Source organism: Chionomys nivalis, chromosome 1 (genome assembly GCF_950005125.1).
Source record: "Chionomys nivalis chromosome 1, mChiNiv1.1, whole genome shotgun sequence".
NCBI lineage: Eukaryota > Metazoa > Chordata > Mammalia > Rodentia > Cricetidae > Chionomys > Chionomys nivalis.
Window position 1 is genome coordinate 91,748,398 of NC_080086.1, and position 23,630 is coordinate 91,772,027.

Here is a 23,630-nt window from a genome sequence, read left to right on the forward strand (position 1 = left end):
TGTGCTATGTTATGTTCAGTTGCTGTTGGTATGTTTTCTTCACTGAAATATCTGTTTAAATCTTTGGCCAGTTTTAAATTGGGTCATTTGTTTCACTTCTATTGAACAAGAAGTCTCGATGTAATTTTTGTATATTTGTAGGACACATTTCTAAGTCTGTTCTCATGGTTTGTGGCTCTGCTTTTTCATTTCTGTAACTACGTCATTTGAAGAATGAAAGTTTTGACTTGTGATGAAATCTAATTTGCCGAGTTTGGCTGTAGGAAAATATTTCCACACTTTTTGGCACTAACATTTTCTCATAAAGTTTTGTTGTTTATTTATTTATTTTTGAGATGGTCTCAAGCTCATTATCATCCTGACTCACCTTCAGAGTGCTGGTGTTGTGAGTGCTTCATCACTGACCCCAGATCCCATAGTCTTGGTACTTACATTTAGACTTTTAAGTGTCTCGAGTGGGATATGGGTGAGTTTCTTTTGCTGCATATTGCTTTTCGACTGTCCTACATAATTTGTTGACAGATATTTTTCCCCCACTGAATTGAGTTAAAAACTTATTGTCTATATGTGTGTTCATCTATCCATGTATCCTCTACTCATCTAATTATCCATTTATTTAAGTTTCTATTTTAAAATATTATATTTTTTAATATGTGTGCTTGCGTGTATCTGTGTGTGGGTATGTGTTCTTGAGTGCCTGTGTTCTTGGAGGCCAGAGGCATCAGATCCTCCTGAAGCATGAGTTACAGCTAGTTATGAGCCGCTTGACATGTATGCTGGGAACCAAACTCTGGCTTCTGAAAAATCAGTACAAACTCTTAACCATCGAGTCCTCTCTCCAGTCCTGACTTCCTGTTTCGGTGTCAGCTGTTATGTCTTGATCACGGCAGCTTCATAATCAGTGTCGACATTAGACATGCCCCTCTTCTCAGTTGTTTTCATAATTCTAGATATTTTGCATTTTTTATAGAGATTTTTTTTTTTAGAGCCAGAGAAATTAAAAAAAAAAAAAGAAGTCTGGGAAAATTTTAGTGACTATCTGAACTTCCACACCAATCTGAGGAGAGTAGATTTCTGTTTCTCCCCTTGCCCCTTTCTCTCACGATGGTGTACGTGTGTTTGTGCTCACATGTGCATACAGGCATGTGGAGGCTTTGGTCCATGTCAGGTGTCTTCCTCAATTGCTTTCCACTTTTCTTTCTTTCTTTCTTTCTTTCTTTCTTTCTTTCTTTCTTTCTTTCTTTCTTTCTTTCTTCCTTTCTTTCTTTCTCTTTTTTTCAAGACAGGGTTTCTCTGTGGTTTTGGAGCCTGTCCTGGAACTAGCTCTTGTAGACCAGGCTGGTCTCAAACTCACAGAGATCCGCCTGCCTCTGCTTCCCAAGTGCTGGGATTAAAGGCGTGCACCACCACCGCCGGGCTCTATTTTTTTTTTTTTTGAGATAGTCTCTCATGAAAATCTGGAGTGCATCTGTTTGACTAGATTGGCTACAAGATTGCTTTTGTCTCTACCTCGTCCAGGGATAGGGTTTCAGATGCCGACCCCAGCACCCAGTTTTTATATAGATAATGGTGATCCCAACTCAGGCTCTCATGCTTATGTTGCAGGCCCTGATAGCCATCTAGAAGAAAATAGATTTGTTAACAATATTGTGTCTTTTTGAACCATGAGTACAGTTTATATCGCCATGGACTTTATATCCTTTTGAGATCAATCAGTAATGTTTTACTGTTTCGAGTGAGTGAATTTTGAAAATCTTTTGCTAACTTTATCTCTAAGAAGTTCATATTTTTTGGTGCTATATTAAATTTTCAAATTTCTATTGCTTCTATTACATGCAAAAATTGATTTTATTTATGAATCTTGTATCTTGAAACCGTGCCAATCTCAGTCATTAATTGTAGTAACTTCTGTATAAGGTACAGGGTTTTCAGTGTAGATGCCATCTGTCAATACAGAGTTTCTTTTTTCCTTCTTCAATCTGGATCTTGTTTTCTCATGGATTTATGGTCTAAGATCTCGGAGATGACACCGAAGTGCAGAAATTAGATATATTTTCTCTTTTGAAAGTTGCTATGTAGCCTGAGCTGGTCGTGAAACTCACAATCCTCCTACATCTAATTCTAAATACTGGAATTGCAGGCATGAGAGACCATGCCTGGCTTATTTTTCTGAAAGTAAGTACATTCAGTCTTTTATCATTAAATATGCTTTCACTGTAAGTGTCTCTTAGTTCCTCGTAGGTGGTTGATGAAATTTCTTCTATTTTTTCCCCTGAAGTTTTGAGTGCATATTTAATTTTTGGATAATTGTAACTAATTTTACAAAATACTAGGCTTCATCATGACAGTTTTATACACATTTAATATGCTTTGATCATATTCATTCAGATTCCATCTATCAAACCCCCAGTTCCCCTTCTTGACCACCTTCCTGGTCCCTAATTGTTTCTATCCTACTTTTGTGATTTGAGTACCATAGATTCCACATATGAGAGAAAGTATGTGACACTTGTCTCTCTGAGTCTGGCTATCTCACTTAACGTGATGTTATATAGTGATATGGGATGTCCTGTATATGTGTTGCTTTTAATGGCTGATGAATAAAACTGTTTCAGCCAATGACTTAGCAGAGTAAAGACAGGTGGGAAATCCAAACACACACACACACACACACACACACACACACACACACACACACACACAGAGCAGGCGGGGCAAGAAGCCAGCCAGTCACCGAAGGAGAAAGATGCCAGAACATTATCAGTAAGCTGCAGCCTTGTGGCAATACATAGATTAGTAGAAATGGGTTAATTGAAGAAGTAAGAGATAGCTAGGAATATGCGTGAGCCAATGGCCAAACAGTGTTATAATTAATATGGTTTCTATGTGATTCTTTGGGACTGAACAGCTGCGGGACCAGGCAGAACAGAAACTTCCGTCTACACTGTAGTTCCATTTGATTTCCTGAAACTAGAATGATTTTCTTCTTCTTAATGGCTCAATTAGATTCCATATGCTACATTATTTGACCCATTCATGTGTTGTTGATGGACATCTAGCTTGGCTGCATAACTCACGCACTGTGGTCAATACTGTGATAAACACAAGTTCACAGATAACAGTGTTGGGTGCTGATTTAGCTTCCATTGACTGTATGTACAGGGATGGCATAGCAGGATCACACAGTAATTCTGATTTTAGAGGATTTTAGGAGCCTCCATTCTGATTTCCACGGTAACTAGACTAATTTATATCCCCATCAACTGTGTGAGAGGGTCCCTTTCCTGCTCGTCTCTGTTTGCAATTGTTGTTTCTTCACACGACAATAGCCATTCTGGGTGAGGTGAGATAAAATCATAGTGCAGTTTTAATGTCTATTTCTCCAGTTGCTAAGGACATTGAACAATTTTCATGTATTTTTTGACCATTTCTACTTCTTTCAGGAATTGCCTGTTTAGCTCATTGACTTACATATTGATCAGATAACTTATACTTTCAGTGTTTATTAATTAATTACATACATACACACAGACACACACACACATTCAGAAGTCCTTGTCAGGTGAATAACTGGCAATAATTTACTGTAGTTTGTAGATTGACTCCACACTCTGGTAACTGTTTCCTTTGATTGTGTAGAAGTCTTTTAATTTGGTAAAATCCCAATTTCCTATATATACTAGTATTTCTTAGGCTATTAGAATTTATATTTATATCTATTTATATATATCAAAATGTTTTCGTCCAGTGGTGTCAAAGTTTCAGTCTTTGATACATTTTCATTTGATTTTTGTATAGGCTGAGAGGTAGGGACCTAGTTTTAAATCTTCAACTGTGTATGTTCAGTTTTTCTAGTTTTATTTGTTCATCTTTTTATATTCAAGCTATGATTTTTGTGCTTTTGTTGCAAGTCATATGTTTGTAGTCTTGTGAGTTTATTTTTGACATCCTTGATTGTACTCCACTGGTCACTTTATCTGTGTTGCCAGTATCATGTTGGTTTTGTTACTGTGGCTGTGCAGTATAATTTTAAATAAAGTATTATGGTATCCCTAGCATTGTTTTTCTGTCGTTGTTGTTTGATTGCTTTGGCTATTTGGGTTTTTGCGTGTGTATAGCAATGCTCAATTTCTATGAAGAACAGTATTGGTATTTTGTTGGAGATGCATCGAATCTGTGTATTACTCTTGATAACACTGACATTTTCTCCAATGGTAGCCTGCTATGGAGGAGACCAACTCCCTCTGCCTGTCTTAAGACTTTACAGAACTCTAAGTTTCTCCTTTGCCAAGAACCATCAATCACCAGAGCTGCCTGCACTCTGGAGACTGACTGTGGTTGTGCTGTCTTGTTCCCATCTCCCATAGAAACAAGATTGAAAATGTAGGTTGTTCCTTGTTCTTACAGCACCTTTCTGTTTTGTCATGTCTTCTATTTTTTTTTGTTATCCCTTTATTTCTTTTTCTTTCTAAAGAATTCTGTATGTTCTTTGTTATCCTGACTTTGTTTGAAGAGCCTTCTCTTCAGCCCTTGTTATTCTTCTGTTAGCTAATATAATGAATCATAATGACTGTTTTCTAATGGATATCAGCATTGCACTATGGGGACTATGTTAACTTGTTTATAGTGTGATACTCTTATATGTTTTATTGTATTCCATTTTATAAAACAATTAAAACTTTTGTATCAATGTTTAGAGAGTTATAGTTCTATAGTTTTCTTATTTTCAACATCTTTATTTGGATTTGAGAAAATGATAGTGTTGAACCAATAGAGAATATCGTTTGTTCATATATTTTCTTCAAGACTGGGTGGAATCAATATCATTCCAGTTTTAAATATTTTAATTATTGAGAAGGTTATCATTCTGCAGCCTGCATTGTAATTCACTGTGTAGCTCAAGGACCTTGAGGGTATGGTGGTTCTCATGATGGTCTAAACCTTCTAAATGCTGACCTTACAGGTGCAATTCACCACTCCTGGCTGTCAACTATACAGCTATTAATGTTTGATATACTTCTTGTAGTGGACATCTCTTTTATGTAGGGAGTGAGTGTGTGAGTTGAAAACCTATTAATTATAAATTCAATTTTTGTGATATATGTACAGTTTCTAAGAATATCTGTTTCATTTTGAGTATGCTTTAGGGGTTTGTGTCTTTTAGGTAATTCATTCTTTTCAAGTATGCCACTAAAATTTTTAGTATAAGGATACTCACAATACTCCCTTCTTCCCATTTTAAAACATGTTGAAGTTGTAATGATGTCAGCTGTCATTTGATATTGGCAATTTGTCTTTTATTTTTCTCCTGATTAGTCTTGCTAGAGGTTTATGAATTTTATTGATCTTCTCACATAACTAGATTTGGGTTCTATCAATCTTCTTTATTGATTTTCTGTTTTCTATTTCATTGATTTCTCCTTTTTGTGTTTGTTTTTTTTTCTGCTTAATGCAAAGTTTAATTGGCCCTTCTTTTTCTTAATGTGGTTGTTGATTTGAGATGTTTCTTCAGTTCTAATGAAAAACAATGGGATAATAAAGTACTTTTTATCTGTGTAGCACAAATTATATATTTCATTTTTGAATGATCTTTTAAGAACTTATTCTTTAATTTAATGTTTTTTCTGTCTTTTCTTGACCTTTTTAAATTACTGTTTTTACTTCATTGGAGAAGATACTTTGTCTAAATAAAAATTTGAAAATTTATTGAGATTTCATGATACACTGTGGTATTATGAGTACTCACTATGTTCATTTTGTACTGCAGTACACTGTTATGTAAATGTCAATTGGTATATATTGAATGGTAGTATTGTCCAAGTCTTCTTTATCCTTCTCTCTCTATATGTATGTATACATATATGTACACATATGTAAATTTGTCTACTTATAATTAATATTTTTATAATTTTATAATTAATAATAAAATACCACAATTTTTTTCTTTGTGAGTTCTAAAGCTACATTTCAAGATGGACAGATGTGGGGCTACCAGTTCTCCTTTCTAAGTTGACTCCTTTCATATTGTAAGAATCTCTATTTATGCCTCATAATTTTCTTGGTTATAAAAATCTTAGTTTTATATTGATATTGTGATAGTACTTTATTTACATTTGTGTTAACATGGCTTATTTGTTTCTATGCTTTTAATTTTATCCTATATCACTTGCATTTACAGTGAATTTCTTGAGAGCTCCTTCCAAACGAATCTTACTTTTTTCATCCACCCATATAATATCTGCCTTTACTTGGAATGTTTAGACTATTTATATTTAGTGTAATCATAGTGGCTATGTTCTATAATTTTCCTTATTATATCTGTTTTTTTCCCTCCATATTTTCCTACTTCCATTTTTGTATGTGTTTATATGTATGACATATATGCATGTGTATTTGTGTGTGTGTGTGTATGTGTGTGAAAGCCAGAGGTTGAACTTGGATGTTTTTCTCAGTTCCTCTTCACCTCATTTTTTTTGCTTTGTTTTTGAGGCAGAGTCTCTCACTAACCTTGGTGCTCACTGTTCATCTAGGCTGGCTGACCAGAGAGCTCCAGTGTCAGTGCCAGGGTTAAAGATGTATGCTGCCACACACAGACTTTCACACTGGTGCTGGGGAACTGAAGTCAGGCTCTCATGTATACACTGCGTCTTGGTTTCTTTTTCTCTACCATGATAAAAATACCCTGAAAAAATCAATTTCAGAGAGAAAAAGTTTATTTGCCCACAATTCCAGGCTTAGGCCATCATTGCATAGAATTTAAGGTGGCAGGAACTTGAAGCAAATGATCCTATTATATACAGAATGAAGATCAGAAGATGATGAATTAATGCATTCATATGATCCACTAGTTCTTTCCTTTTGATTCAGTCCAGGGTCCAGCCCATGAAATAATGTAGTGCACATTAGGGGAGGGTCTTCCTACTTCAGTTAAGAAAATCATCAGTCATGCTCACTGGCCAGCCATTCTAGGCAATTTTGCATTGAGACTTATTTCTCAGGTAATTGTAAATTGTGTCAAGTTGACAAAACTAACCATCACATGCAGTGAGCACTTTGTCAACTGAGTGTATTATTAAAATTTCTTTTGGATAATTTGATATTTATATATAGCTTCATTTTATTTGTTGTTCATAATCACTTGATATTTAAAAGTTGGTTAAACTTTATAGTAGGGATAATGATTTTTGTAAAAAAAACCAAGATGCTAAATATTTTAGATTTTGTGTACTTTGGTTTTTTATCAAAGCTACTGAACTCTCATATTATGGCCTGGAAAAGCAGCCACAGACAATAAATAAATAAGTACATAGTTGTAAATAAATGGATGTACTCAGGTTCTGATAAAATGTTATTTACAGAAAGAAGTGTCAGACAGCATTTTGTTTGTAAGATGCAGTTTGCTGACCCTTGTTCATATTGCATGCCTTTATCTCTTACATTTTTAGAAGAAAAATATTATTATCTAGTATAAGAACTTAAACTAATAGTATATGTCTACTTCTGTTATGTAGTATGCATGCTGTTAATTTTATAATTTATCTCTAAATAGGTAACAGATTTGAACACAGAGTATTAGAGCTAAGAGTGATCTTTGAAGGAAGTGGAAAGACAACATTTTCAAAGCATATTGCTTTAACAGAATGTTAGCTTACCATGCTCTTCCTTACTTGGTCCAACTAGAGACTGCTTTCTTTCTGCATGAAGGACTTTCTTTTCTATTTCTCATAGTAATGGTTTGCTGGTGATGAATTCTTTCAGCTCTTCTTTACTGCGCAAAGTATTTTGTTTTCATTTCCAATGGATACTTGGGTTATAGAATTCTAGATTGCCTTTAGAAACCTCATTCATTGTTACTCTTTGACAGTTTCATGCATCTACATACTGAATTTTGCTGGTTTTCAATATCCCTCATCTTCATCCCCTCTCCTGCTGAAACCCTTCTTCCTACCAAGCCTTCCTTCTAATTTCATGTTCTGTTTTTTTAAATGACTTACTGAATTTAATTTGGGTTACTTGCACAAGCACACGAGTTATTTGTTTACTTATTGTCAAGGTAGGGCTTTTCGTAGCCTGGGCTGGCCCTAAGTTTGCTATGTATTGAAGGCTGGCCCTGAACTTTTGGTCTCTTGCCTCCACCTTTAAATTATTATGGTCAAAGGTATCAACTATAACATCCTTTGGCAAAGGGAACTTTATCAGTTTTATATAGCTAGGGATTAAGTAATGAACAAGTGAGATAACCACCTCTGGGGAACAATAGTCACATTTTAATTAAGTTACTTTATATGTATGGATTGTCATATGTTGGGGAAAAAGAGAGGTGATGCCATTATCTCTTTGAGCAGGGCTTTCCAATGCCATGAGGTTGGATGTGGTCACTGGTATTCAACTGTGTCTCCCCAACTTGATGATGTCTTTATACACAGAGATTTATTCAGTGGTGAAAACAACTTAAAAAAAAAAAAACTGATGTCTGGCACAAGGTGGCAGATTGGAGGTGATCTCCATGTGATGCAGGCTAAAAAATATGGCAATCTCTACTCCAAAGAGACAGAGACTGAAAGCGTATGAGAAGCCACAAAGGAGGTAATGGGATGGTTGAAAAGTGCAGGGAATCAGAAAGGCAACGCAGCATGAAGGACGGGGCTGCACCAGCTCCAGCTGCAGAGGCTCTATGAAGACAATTCAGACAATGCTAGTGAAAAGAGAATGGCAATTTAACAAGGCGAGCCCACAATTCACATAATCCCCAGGTATAGCTAGGGGACTTGGAGAGAGTGTGACATGGGTCAACATTGGAGAAGAGGTCAGTTTTGTCACCTCTTATGTCTCAGAGAGCTGTGGTTGTGAGGGTCATCCTGACAGGAAGCCTGTTTATGGCCTCAGAACAAGGGGGGTGGGCAGGCCTGTGGGAGACTTGATGCAGTTTCCCAATGGGAAATAGCTGTCAGTGAATGGACATACTATGACATTAACGGCCATAGCAGGTGGAAACCCCACCCTAGGTGATGAAAATCAGATACCATCCTTGAAGGACAAGTATGAAAACTGAAAATCCTGAACGCAAGGTAGGTGTGGGGCCCAAATTTTTGAGACCTCAGTTTACCACATGTCACTCTCAAACACTAGAACTCAGCTCTTGGGGAGCACCCTCCACCCCCCCCACAAGGTATTTAATAATCTGTAGAATTTGAAAGAATTGAGACTAGTCAGCATAACTCAGCGATTTGCTTTATTCCTCCATTTCCTGATTCACTTGGGAGGATACATCCTTTGCTATAGATATTAGCCAGTCCCTGGCTAATAAGCTGGGGAGCCTCTGGAACAAGGCCAGTCTTGCCTGGCCTGTAGTTTGTGGTTAGTTAGTGGTTAGTAGAGGATCATGGTGTGTGAAGAAGGGAACCACAATAGTAAGACAGCACTGTCAGCCTTTCACTTGACCAGCCCGGGACTCAGCATAAAAGACACTAATGTAAACCGACTCCCTTTCATGCTTTTCAGACTGGGAGATCAGAAGAACTGGAAGAAATTACTTCAAAAGTTAAAACTTGGATAAAAAATTCTTACACACACACACACACACAACACACTGCTCCCTTTTTTAAAAAAATATACATAAATCAAGATTCCATATATGAAAGAAAAAGGTGATAATTGAGTCTGGTCTCTCTCTTTTTCCTTCTCTCTTCCTCTCATACACAGTTCCATATATATATATCATATACACATATTCATATACACATATATATTTATAAACCTAGATTCCATATATGAAAGAAAAAAAGGTGATAATTATCTGAGATTGATCTTTTTCTGTGTCCCATACACACACACACACACACACACACACACACACACACACACAAAGTCTAGATTCCATATATGAAAGAAAAAAGATAATTATCTTTCTGACTCAGGTTTATCATGCCTAATAGGAAGATTTTTAATTCTATAAAATTCCTTGCAAATTGAATAATTTCCTTCTTGTTTATGACTAAGCAAGACATGATTTCATATATTTATCACACTTTGTCCGTTCATCTGCTATCTATCAATAGGCATCTAGGTTGGGTTCATATTTTGACCTCAATAAAAAGGGATGTGCATGTTTCTTTGTCATTTGTTTACTTACATTCCTCCTGATACACACCCAGGAGTAGTGTAGCTACATCACACAGCAGTGTTTATTTCATTAGTTTTTTGTTTTGAGAAATACCCAGATTGATTTCCACTGTAACTGTTTATATTATCATTAGCAGTGAATAAGGTTCCTATTCTTGAATAGTCTCATGAGAATGTTTATTGATTTATTGATGCTAGCCATTCTGACTGAAGTGAGATATAATTTCAATGTTTTTATTTGCATTTTTCTGATTGCTAAAGATAGTGGACATCTGTTTTAATATTTCTGTTTATTTGGAAAATTATATTTTTTACTTGAGAACTGTCTTTTTAATCGATCTGTCTCTTTATTAATTGGGTGGTTTATATTGGTGATCAGGTTTCTGAGTTCTTTATATACTGTCGACATTAATCCCCTGCTAGATGTACAGCTGGTAACACTTGCCCCTTTCTGCAGGTGGCCTCTTCACTCTGGCAATTGTTTACTATGCTGCCCAGACTCTTGATTTCACACAAGTCAATGCTTCAGATTTTCCTCAACACTGGAGTTCTTTCCAGAAAGTTCTTGCCCCTTCATCCCCATGGTTTCCTCCAGCAGAGTTTCAGGTTTCACACTGAGGTGGCTCTTTAGGTTTCTCAGTAAAATTTATTGCAGAAGCTGTCTCTTTTTCATTCAATGCATCTTTTGGTACCCAAGTAAACCACAAGAACAGAAACAGCTGGCTGCATCCGTGTGGGTGTATTTCAAGGTCTTTTGGTCTACCACCATGGCTCACATCTGTTCAGGCTTCTGCCATGCTGTCCTCTAGTGTCATCTGAAATCGGGCACGGTGGTATCATCAGTATTGCTCTTTCTCTTAGAAACTGCTTAGGCTAGTTGGTGTTTTTGCTTTCGTGGGAATCTGTAGATTGTTTTTCCAGTTCTGCAAGAATGCCTTTGGGATTTTGACATGCATTGCACTGGATCTGTAGGTCACTGTGACCAGGTAGCTAGTTTGACAATATTACTTCTTTTGATTCATAAATGTGAGATGGTTTTTCCACCTACTAGTGTTTCTTTCAATTTCTCTTCAGTGTTTTCAAATTTCTACTCTAGAGATCTTTAGTATCCCTGTTTAGGTTTAGTCCTAGGAATATTTTGAAGCTATTGTGAGGGGGATTGTTTTTCTGATTTCTTTCTCAGCATGTTCATTTTTAGTATATAGAAAAGCTGCTATTTTTTTCCTGTTGATTTTATATCCATCCACTTTGTTGAGCACATTCATCAGATCTTGGAGTCTTTGGGGGCATTTCAAGTATAGAATTTGTAAGCAGGGTTGATTTGACTTCTTTTCCTATTTGTATCTGTCTTTTTTCCACCTCCTCCCTTATTACTCGGGCTAAGACTTCAAATTGTTGAATGAGGACAGGGAGAATGGACACCTTTCTCTTGTTCCTGGTTTTAGTGGAAATGCTTTCAGTTTTTCTAAATTTAACATATGTTGGCTTGAGGTTTATTGTGTATAGTCTTTATTATGCTTATGTGATTTTCTATAATTCCTAATGTCTTCAGGGATTTTTGTTGTTGTTGTTGTGGAGAAATGTAGAACTTTGGCAAAAGGCATTTTCGGCGTCTATTGAGATGATCATGTGACTTCTGTCCTTGCATCCTCCTACAGTATTTTATACATTTATTTATTGATTTGTGTATGTTGAACAATTGTTGCATTACTGGAATGAAGCCAACTTGATTGTGGAGTTTGGTAATTTTTAATATTTTTAAATGAGTTACTGTGTTCATGTGGCAAGAATTTATGAGAATTTTCCATCTATGCTTGTCACTGTTTTCTTTGTTGCTATTATATTGTTGTCAAGTTTTGATATCATAGAAATACTGGCCTCATGGAATGAGTTAGTGTTCCTTCCCTATTTTATGAAAAGCTTGAGTAGCCTAGTTTTAGTTCTTCCTTAGGGGTCCAGAAGAATTTGGCAGTGAGTTCATATCACTCTGGGCTTTGATTTACTGGGAGAATTGCTTATTGTTCATTATATGTATGTGTAAGTTTTTTAATTTTTTAATTTTTTTTTTGATTTTTCAAGACAGGGTTTCTCTGAAGTTTTTTAATTTTATTGTTCATTATAACTCTGTTTAAGGTGTCTATTCTCCCACTGCTTTAATTTTTGATGAGTCATATGTGCCTAATATCTATTTCATATAGATTTTCCAGTCCTTTTATTTATCAGACTTGGGAAAAATTTCTGCTCTTATCTTATTAAATAGGTTTTATAAGACCTTGGGTTTCAGTCTAGGTGCCATTTACTCCATATATTCTCAGTCTCCATCTCCTAATCATTTCCCAGAGTTCTGGAAATCTGTAGCCAACATTGCTTGATATGATCCATTGGTAATACTTTCCATTATGTTTAATTTGATTTATTGGGTTATTTCATTTCCAGGAAGACTTTTGTTGTTGTTTTCAATTTTCAAATATCCCAATTTCCTTGATGGCTTTGTCATTCATGTTGCTAACTTTCTGTTTTGAATTTTATTCATTCATTCATTCATTCATTCATTCATTTGTGTGTGTAAATAAAAAGGGGAGGAGGAAGAGGACCAGTAGAAGGAAGGAGTTCAGTGGGAGGGGGTGAGAGAAGACAAGTGAGGCTAAATATGAACAATGATATACAAGTTTGAAAGTGTCATAATGAAACTCATTTTATATCATAAATAAAAAATAGATACCAAAAGTCATACTAATTGTGCCTATGTAAGCCTGCTGGATAAACAGGGATCATATTGGGCATGGTTAGTGGTAAGCTCCTATATGGTGCCTAGAGTACTTTGTTCTAACACCCAGGCCAAAGCAAGCCCTTCTCTGAACAATGTTTCTAGGATAAGTTATTACCCACAACTGTTTGGGAACTAGGGCTTTAGAGGTGAGGCATGTTGACAGTAGTTTCTGTCTTGCCCGGTCCCACAGCCTTTCAGTCCCAAAGAAACACATGGATATCTACATTAATTATAAACTTGTTGGCCTCTTAGCTCAGTCTTCTTCTTTACAAAGTACAAAGTACAAGACCATTGTCCCACAGCACTTGATCTCATAGAAATCTGCCTGCCTCTGCCTCTCAAGTGTTGGGATAAAAGGTATGTGCCACCACACCTTGAACTCACAGAGATCTGCCTGCCTCTGCCTTCAAAGTGTTGGGATTAAAGGTGTGTGCCACTACACCTAACTACTCTCTTTCTTTCTTTTTTTTTATTTTAAAGACTTTTTTTCTTTTTCTTTTCTCTCCCAAGTCTATATATATTTTGAAACACACTGTAAATTGTTTAGAAGCTTTTTCATCTGAATTGATCTTTACTGTACCTCTCTTTTTCTGATCACACGAGTCTTTAATTTGCTAAGCAATATAGCTAGAATTAAAGCTGTGGCTTTGATGACTGGATCCAGCCCATTCCTTAGCTTTCTGAGAGTCTAGCCTCATGGCTGAAGTATTGGCCAGAGCCATGTATGTTGCCACTAATCAATGGAGTTTCAAGGTCCCTACCACCACCAAGAAGCACACTGTTGGTTATTCATATATACCATTTAACTGTTTGGTGGTGGGGCCTCTTAAAAGAGCTGCAAAGTTTTTGCAGCTAAGGCTGAATCAGGAAGCCCCTCTTAAATGAGAAGTGCTTGTCTCTAGCAAACAGCATCCACATGAGAAAATGCTGCTACCAAAAAGTCACGTTTAACTCTGTTCTTTTTTATTCTAGTAGAATTACTTCCCAAGCTCTCTCAGGTTTTAAGTGGATTTAGCTGTCTACATTGGTGCCATTTGTTGACAGTAGTTTCTGTCCCATCCAGTCCCGCAGCTGTTTAGTCCCAAAGAAATACACAGAGGTCTACATTAATTATAAATTGGTTGGCATATTAGCTCAGGCTTCTTATTAGCTATTTCTTACATCTTAAATTGGTCTATTATTCTTGTCTATGTTAGCCACATGGTTTGGTACCTTTATTAGTGAGGCATTCTCATCTTGCTTCTTCTGCATCTGGGTAACAATTGCAGACTGAGCTTTCCTCTTCCCAGAATTCTCCTGTTCTTGCTGCCTTGCTTCTATTTCCTGCCTGATCACCCAATCTCTACTTCATGCCTGGTTGCTCTGCCTATACTTCCTGCCTGGCTACTGGCCAATCAGCATTTTATTAAAATACAAATGACAAATCTTTACGAAGTACAAGACCATTGTCCCACAGCAGAGGCATTTATGTAGCCCTATTCAATCTGGTAAACCATCCTCAGCTGACAGGTAATAGCCAGATGTATGTGACCCAGATACTATGTCTCTCTCCTTCAAGCACGGAGTCACCTTTGGATCTTTGAGTTGTCATGGTTAGCTCTGGCTTCCTGAGGCACTCTCTGATCTATAGACTCTCCAACAGCTTAGCCTCTACCTAAAAATCAGGTCATGGCTTCCACTTGTGGCTGAACTAGCTCTTTTCTAGTGAAATGATTCATTTGTCACTTTTTTTGTTTATAAATTCAGGATACTATGACCACTACTCAGAGCACAAAGATAAGATTGTGAAAGTAATGGTGAAATCATTGTGGCATTGGAGCTGTAGAAATGTGGAAGAGTATTGCAAAATAGAGATCACTATGAAATGGATACACAAATGTAGAACCATATTCCAGCTTTCCAAACAACATGTGCATGTGGCCAGGGGAAGATGTTATGATGACACACAGCCCTGGCACAGTTAGGGTTAGTAGGTGAGAATTTGGATATCATGACCTATGCTGATATAATAAATGTAAGGAGATGTATTCGTCCTCCATACCCATGAGCTTTCACAAGTCTGATGTGTTGGTAGAGGCTGTTGGTTTTTTCCCAGCTTCTCAGACCTGAAATAATCACTCAGAAACTCTATTATTTGTAATACTGTTTGGTCAATAGCTTAAGGGTATTTTTAGCTAACTCTTATTTCCTAAACTAACTCATCTCCATTAATCTGTGCATCACCATGAGGCCGTGGCCTACTGGCAAATTTTCTGAAGGCTCTGAGAAGGCATATATTACCTGAGGGTGGCTACATGGCTTCTCCCTGACTCGGCCTACTTTCTCTCTATATATATCTTCTAACCTGGCTATATTCTGTTAAGCCATGGGCCAAAAGCAGTGAATGAATAGCATCCATGAACACTGATGGATAAGCAATCTATTTTGGTAGGTATGGCCACAGACAGAATAGGCCTTTGCCTTGGATTCTATCTCTGTGATAAATCTCCATTGTCTACCTTTGTCCTGTCCCACCTTCTTAGAAGAACTGCAGGATTTTTGGGGATCTTTGGAATCTCTGGGAGTTTTACAGTTTTACAGTTTGAAAACTACAATGTCAACAATCCTAAAACCACAAAGTTATACCCTATAAGAGGTTTGAGATTATTCTGCTTTAGATAGGTACCCAGCCTTGAGTTTCTTAAACACTTTTTGTTTGAGAACTTATACATGTATATGGTAGGCTTTGACCAAACCCATTCTCAACCCCTCCCCTCCAATTCCTTCTCTATGCCCACCATTTTTTCTCTCAACTTCATGTGCTATGTTTTTAAACATACTGAGTCCATTTAGTGCTGCATGTGTGTGCATAGATACCCAGTCATCTATTTCAGATGATTTGATCTTGTGCAGGTCTTGAACATGCAGCCACAGTTTCTCTGAGTTCCTGTGTGCAATGACCCTGTCAAACATGGCTAAAGTTCAATTGCAGATGCTCCTCTCTCTTATTCTTATAATCCTACTTCCTATTTTGCAATGATTCTTGAGCCTTAGGGGCAGAGGGTATAAGCACTCCACAGTCTCTTGTTCTCTCAACACTCACCAGACTTGAGTCTCTCTATTAATTTCCATTTATTGCAGAAACAGTCTTTTCAGGTGAGGGTTGAAAGATGCCCTAATGGGTGATATGAATGGGGAGTAATGGAACAGGAAGGGATAAATGGGGTGGGAGTGGGTAGGCTGGTTAGTAGAGGGAATTTGAGAAAGAATTGCTAAAACTAAAAACGCTTGAAAAAACCACATGGAAATACTACAACAGAAACTTTCTAATATATGCACAGTACATGTACAAAAGGAGTTCAAGAGGAATTAAAGCTGTGACAGAGATAAGGCTTCTCCTAGATACTATAGTTCATCCAATGAAGAAATCCCTGTGCCAAATACATGTTACCTCTTATCATGACCCTCACCAAACACTGAAGGCTATTGTTACTGCTTTTAGTTAACCTTTATAACTCGATTCTAATACTCTACTATTACTACTGAAGGCACAAAAGATTTGAGTTATAGGACACAGAAAAATCAAACTTATAACTACCTGGAAGAGGGTTACTCAAGTTTATTGCATCCGCTTCTGGCTAGCTTTCATAGTGCTAGAAGGCTCTATGTATGCTACTAGAAGAGAAAGGTAATGAACTATCTTACTTGGTAGTTAAGGTTTGGAGCTACACTAATAACTGACCTACTGATCAAGAGTTGCCTGTTAGTGCAGTAGTGGTATGAATATTATGGGAGTAACCACCCACTTTCTGATTAGGTTTAAAGCCCATTCCACACAATAGAACTCATGATGGTACTTTTAACTGGGCTCCAAATCTGTGGTTGATTAAGCCACAGGGAGAATCCAATTCTTTCGTTCTCCTAAATTCATTTAGCCTCTAAGTTCTTATCCTTATACCCACACATAGGTCGTCTTTGAAACCTTGAGCTCCTAATGAGCTATCTGGGGAAGTGACCTGAGTCTTTTCAACCTCAAAATTTCCCAAGTAAAAAGTATGTTTTTGTGAAGCTCCATCCATGTTTTTAGATCTTTTTCTTAATGCCTGTAGGTTTCTTCTGTTCATCTGCTTTCTTTCCCCTTTTTATGTCTTATCCACTAAGCATATAAACCTCATGCTTACTCGCTTGATCAGATGAGATGATGTCAGTGGGTGTTGTGTAAAATGCAGAGGGCTTTGAGAAACAGAGAGTTACTCATGTTTATTGCACCAGCTTCTATTTGAAAGGCCACAGCAAAGGCATGTGTTTACAAAGTAGTTAGCACATATATTTCTAATGTGGGCTGTTTATTAATGTGGGAAGTCAGAGAGAGCAGAAAAAGAGCCAGTGCTGAAAATCACTTTGGTGCATTAGAGTTCTGGGTGTTTATTGATGAGATGAGTGATTGGCACTAGCATTGGGGTAGAAGACACCAGGGTGCAGTCTAGACTGCAGGACCACAACAGATTCCTGAGATTCTCCCTGGTGTAACCCAAGGAGTGTTTGCTAGAGTGACTCTCGGGCAAAAGGCTTGTGACTCACAAACCTCACCTGAGAAACTAATTTTTCTGTTGCTGGTTCATGGGAGTGTCAGTTAACAGTTGCCAATGGAGAGGGAGTTGTAGCGTGTTGCTGCTTTAGTGGATAGGCTGGGAACCCCAGGGAGAGGTAGGTGGTGAGTGGTGTCTACTGTTTATGATTAGTTGTCTAATGGAAGGCCTGCTTTATAGGTAGAAGTTCATAAAAGCACACTCTGGTCTGGGCATGCATAACGCATAGAAAATTTTATATTCCATGCCTGGTCAATCTGTGGGACGATACTGCATGAAAGATGTCAGGGTCAAAGACAACCAGCTGCAGTAAACACAGCCAGGGCCCAAGTTTCTGCTAGGAGAGGACTTGGCCTCCCAGGATGCTTAGATGGCCTCAACCCATAAAAACAATCAGAGAAATCTAATTTCTTTTCATGGGTCTGAGCATGTAATGTCGCCTCACATAAAAGGATACCCTAGAGGAGAAAAATCAGGATGAGACACTTTACTTTTATGCGTTGTGGGTCCTCTGCTGAAGGAAGCCAAGGAAGTTATGGGGTTGGTTAAACTTAAATTGTGGTTAGGAATTACCCACAGATCAGAACATTAACTTGTGATTCAAATTCTCTTGTGTCCTTCTATGGTATTGGAAATGGGTCTTTGATGGATATGGTCACATTCTGATATGTCTCATTCCAAGTCATTTTGAGGCCGTGTCTACACTTTATATAGAATGTTAAATATGCTGAAAAATTATATGTAATCTTATTCTATGTGTCTATGAAGGACTAGTTAATATAACTTGATATGTATTTATGTCAGCACCTGCATTTGTATATAGCAAAACTTAGGGGAAAACTCAATAAAACAGGATCAAGAGTGAAGTTTTTAATTGATGGTTAATGACAGGTTTGCAAATTACGGCTTGTTCTACCAACCAGCTGATATAGAGCATTGCAGGGTTGAGTCATTAGTTAGAACTGCACCTCTCCTGCTTAGTCTCATTCATGTTGATATGCGAGGAAAGACCACCTGTGTCTGAATGGAGGAGCTGAGGCTAAGTCTTCTCTTTCAAAAAAGTGGCTTAACTTGAGCCATCAACATAATGCCTGTGGTCCAAATCAGGGCTTCTTGGATGGCAACACTACCCAATCCTGATTTTCTTTGGGTTGTATGGCACTGTTCCATCTAAAGAGAACTGTCCATGACCATGCCTAGGGAAGGTTTTAAACAAATGTAAGCCCATGACCTTTGCTCAAATAAATGCGTTGACTGTGAATTCTGGAGCTTGCTGCTGGTTTAATTACATGTTGCATGGTTTTAGTAAATAGAATTTATAGAAGGAGAGATATATTTGAGAGATTATCAGAGAAAGGAGAGGAGAGAAAGACTGGGGAGCAAATAATCCAGGAATTCTAAGTGTGCTTCTTTGTGTAGGGGAATGTGGAACATCAACCACTAAATTAGGTAGCAAATATTCTTCATATAAAATGAGGAGTTTCCTTATAATAGATGTAGATAATATTCCTTGGTCACACCTCTATGTCCTCTTCTATCTTTTCCACTTGCTGTCTTCTTTATCTTTCCCAATACTCTATATTCAAATTTCATGTCTTTTTTTTTTTTTATTCTAGACTCTGCTCATGAAACAAAACATGCTACTTGTCTTGCTGAGTCTGGGTTATTCACTTACCTTGGTGTTTCTCCAACTCCATCCATTTTTTCAAATGACCAAACCTTAGTCTTCTTTATGTGTACACTCATGAGCACTGCCTTTATTCTGTTGCTGTGCCCTCATACCCATCAAGAAGCAATTTAAAGGAGAAAGGATTTGTTTTGACTTAGAGTTTAAGAAAGTGTACATACAGTTTATCATGGCAACAGCAAAGGTATAGAGTTAGCATGTAAGGCAGCAGGGCACATTGAGTGTTATAGTCAGAAGGTAGAGGCGAAGAATCCTGGTAAACAGTCAGCTCACCTTCTTCTGTTCATTCAGTCTGGTATCCCAGCTTGTGGAATGGTGCCACCCTCATTGAGTGGGTCTTCTCTGTCAATCAAACTTTTCTAAAACTCCCTCATGAGCACACCCAGACACATATTCCAAATCCTATCCAGCTGGCAGTGAAGACTGACCACTACGGGCACCTAGACTGATTCTATAAACTGGCTTTTTTTTTTTTTTTTGGTTGTTTGAGATAGCGTTTCTCTGTGTAACTTTGGAGCCTGTCCCGGAACTAGCTCTGTAGAGCAGACTGGCCTTGAACTCACAGAGATCCACCTGCCTCTGCCTCCCAAGTGCTGGGATTAAAAACATACACTACTACGGGCCCAACTAAACTGACTGTTCTTAGTAGTGCCAGAATATGCATGGGTGTGAAAGTAACTCTTAGATTCTTTTGGGTTTATACTGAAGAATGATGTAGCTGGTCACGTGATTGTTCTATTTTCCTTAAAGCAGATAGTGGAAATCTAAACATAGTGGAAGAAGTGAGGATTCAGGAGTACCAGTGTTTCCAGGGAAAACTTCTCAAGTTATATGCTTCTCAGTCCTTCCTTGACTTTGAGTTTTGATTGTCTTCTGGGGTAGAGGTGGGCCACGGTGACAGGGAAGTTTAATCCATTGTGAAAAGGGGGCTGTCATCCAGAGGATTAAGTTAGTACCTGGGATCTCACCTCTGATTCCTTTAAATAATGGTCATATAAGGAAATATTATCATATGAAAGAATCCTATGCATTTGTTATCATTTATTTCCCAGTAGCCTTGGCAATGCAAGAGTAAGGATAAATGAGCGTATATCATCTGTCTAGGAATAAGAGAAACAGAAACTCCAAACATTTACCAAGCACCCACCATGCCAGGTACTGTGTGTGTGATCTGGTTCAATCCTTGTAATTACGCATGTGGTATGTGTGAGGTATATATTATTATCCCCCTTTTATAGATTAGTCATTAATTAGGACAGCGGCCAAAGTGGATTGCATGGTTGAACAGGTTGAGAGCCGAACTGTCAAACATGATGCCCTGGTTAATTGGCGGGTTGTTGATGGAGATTATTTTGCCTGTGGGTCTGCTAATCTATGCATTGAATTTGGCTCAGAAGAGACGACTGGTGAAAACAAATTTACCTGAAATAAACCTCACAATATTATGTTTTAAATCTCATGTATAAAAATTCAAATCTAGAGTACATGTATAATTTTCCCCTTCCTTTTAGGTCTCTTTGATTTTAAAACTGCTGTAACAATCACAGTCAATTTTCAAGTGTTGATGATAACAATACCTCCCTGAATTTTTATACAGACTTTTTCTTCAAAGGACCTTGAAGTGCTAAAAATGTTGTCATCTATACAGGCAAACCTCGAGAATATCTAATTTAGCAAATGTCAGTGATAAATTCTTCCGGTGCCATTCTCCATGTCTTTGAATATATTAGAACACCCTGGAAATAAGCATGTTTATTCTACAGCAATTGACTGCTGGTAGTACGGTTAGTTAGTATAATTTCATGTGTAGTTACCGTTTATCATTTAAATAGCTGCTTAGATTAAAAAAAATCCTTCCTATTTGTTTTCTATCTTGAACATGGTAGGTATTATCTATGGTCTAGTGCTTTCTCCAGGTTGCCTAAAGAAATACTGGTTGTCTTTATCTAACTTTGATGTCGTGGGATACTCTTGCATGGGTAAGACTGGGAGAACCTGAACACAGTGTAGAATTTGAAAGAGCATTAAACCACAAAACAGTTCTTGTGTAAGAATGAAGCAGGGAACACTGTGAAGTCGCATGGAGTAGAAAAGAATGTGGGACGCCTGAAGCAGGTCTGAGCAAGCTTCCCCAGGCAGGGTTAAGAGCGTCTCACCTACTCCCTGGACCATCTAGCCAGAACCTCCTGGGAGCTGAACAAGCAGGGCTTGGGTTTGTGGAGATTATGAGGTCATTCCATTTCACTGAACCATTGCAAGCACTTCCATCTTTGCTCTTTATTTCAATTTTCAAAGACTTAATTAGCTAAGACTAAACTGTCCACAATAGCAGTATTATGTTTAAGAGTCAATTAAATTGCAGGCAATGTCATTACATGGACTAATGCAGATGGCGGGATCCAAGGGAGAAGGAGAGTGAGTGCCAAGCATCCTGGACCTTCAAGATGTGTTAGGGGCTTGGCTCCCATGGGCCTCTCTGCTCTCTCTGCATAGTCATGGTTGTCTGGGTTTTATACATCAATGCTACTACGCTCTGCTTGTCTGGCTTGCTGCAACCCCATCACAGACCTAAAACATCCTTAATTCTTCAAGTCCCGACTTCGATCACTTCATTCATAAAATCATCCCTTATTTGCTGTCTGTTGCCAGCCCTTGGTGATAACAAGAACTTCAGGCAAGCTTTGGAAATAGCTACTCATCTCTGTGTCTCAGGGTAGCTCCACGAAGCTAGAGCCCAGGCAGGATATGAGGACAGAGACCATAATGATATTTGGTGACTCTACTTAAATTTACAGGTCCTTGCAATGTGAGAAGTTGGGAGTGGGGCTCAAGTGGGAACTCGGCCAAACTCTGTTGGCTTGTTCTGTGGACTCATAGACTTGGATGACACATCACATTATGCTTAGTGTGACTCACAGGGCTCAGTGTCATCTTTATATCCACCCTGATTCATGCATTATCCATGTATTCATAATTCCAAAAGAAAACACTCTCTAGCATTGTGAAATGGCCTTTGAGCTACAGTGTCTTTTATAGACAGAGGTTGGGACCCCTAAAAAGTGTCAAAAGGCACTGAAGAGGGACACAAGCCCTTAAATGTTCCTAACAATTAGGATATGTGCTTGAGCTGTTATTCAGTTGGGGATGCTTTGGATGTTTAGTGTTAGCTAGGGCCTTATGTACAAACTTGGGGCAGCTTAGGTAAATGACCAGAGCAGTCTCCTATGATGATAACTCATAGCTTCCAACCCTCTCTAACTATGGCTTCTCTGATGCTGTCCCTCTGTGCCAAGTCATCACATGCTTTCACGTTCCATGGTTTGAATGAGGAAATGGAGAGAAGGGGTATAGAAAGTGTCCCCTGGATGATTGGCAGCTGTAGAGGAGTTATGTGCCAGTTCCTGTGTCTCTGCAGCTCCCCTTTCCAGGGCCTCAGGCCTTGCATCTGCATCACTGGGCTGTGTACAAGGTTACCTATTCTTCAAACACTGCAGAGACACTGGCCCTAGAGATACTGGTCCTAGAGAGGGCTGTCGACCTCTCAGAGCCTGGCTGACTGGCGGCTCACAAATGCAGCAAGTTGTCTGTGCGACAGAGGGTCCAATCTGCTGCCCATTGCTCAGCCCACCAAAATGGCCTCTGGCCTAATAGCAGTGTGCAGCCTTTTCTCTCCGGAGGAACCCCTGCCCTGTGGTGCCTTCACGCTGTTATGCTCTGAATTCCAACTACACACGGGGCACGCACGTCACTGGAGTCATTTTCCAAATGAACAAATTGTGTTTTCTTCTTCGTTGAGTCTGATATTTGAGCCAATCTGTGCAGCAATTTCCTCCTCTTTGTTTTGCTGACCCTGAGCGCTTTCTCAGCCCCACCGTAATTACGGCCTCTCCTGCCACTGGGAGTGTGGCCCGTTCAGCCACAGGAATGATTTAGCTGAACATGAAGAGGAAAGAGGCCCAATTCCAGGGCCTTTGTCTCCATTTCTGATGCTAGTTATTTACACAGTCAGCTCTTACATATTGAGTTGGAGAGCATTTCCTGGTGGCAAAGGGGAAACAGGTCTGTGGGGGGGCACTCACCTGTAGGCTTCTCACTTACGGGACACTCCATACTTACCTAGCTCTTCAGTTCTTTCCTCCAAAGAGAACAGGGCTATTTCCAAGGAGCAGCGCAGGCAATAACATTCTGTGTGCGAGCTTGCCTCAGATGTCATATCCCTTGTCATTGCCTTTCCTTGTGTAAACTGCTATAGTATCTTTGCCCTTGACCTATAAAGGAATAAAGTGAATTCTCTTCTTAAAAATAGGCATTTTCTAAGGATAAAGGAAAGAGAATGGCAAATATGAAGGGTCCAGGACTAGCTGAAGTTCATTCCATTCATTCAATCTGTTCACCCTGCTTCCTTCTCTGTCCCCAAGAACCCCCATCTTAACGTGCTTTCTCGTCTGCTATCGACCCATCCATCCATCTTCTTATTCTTACA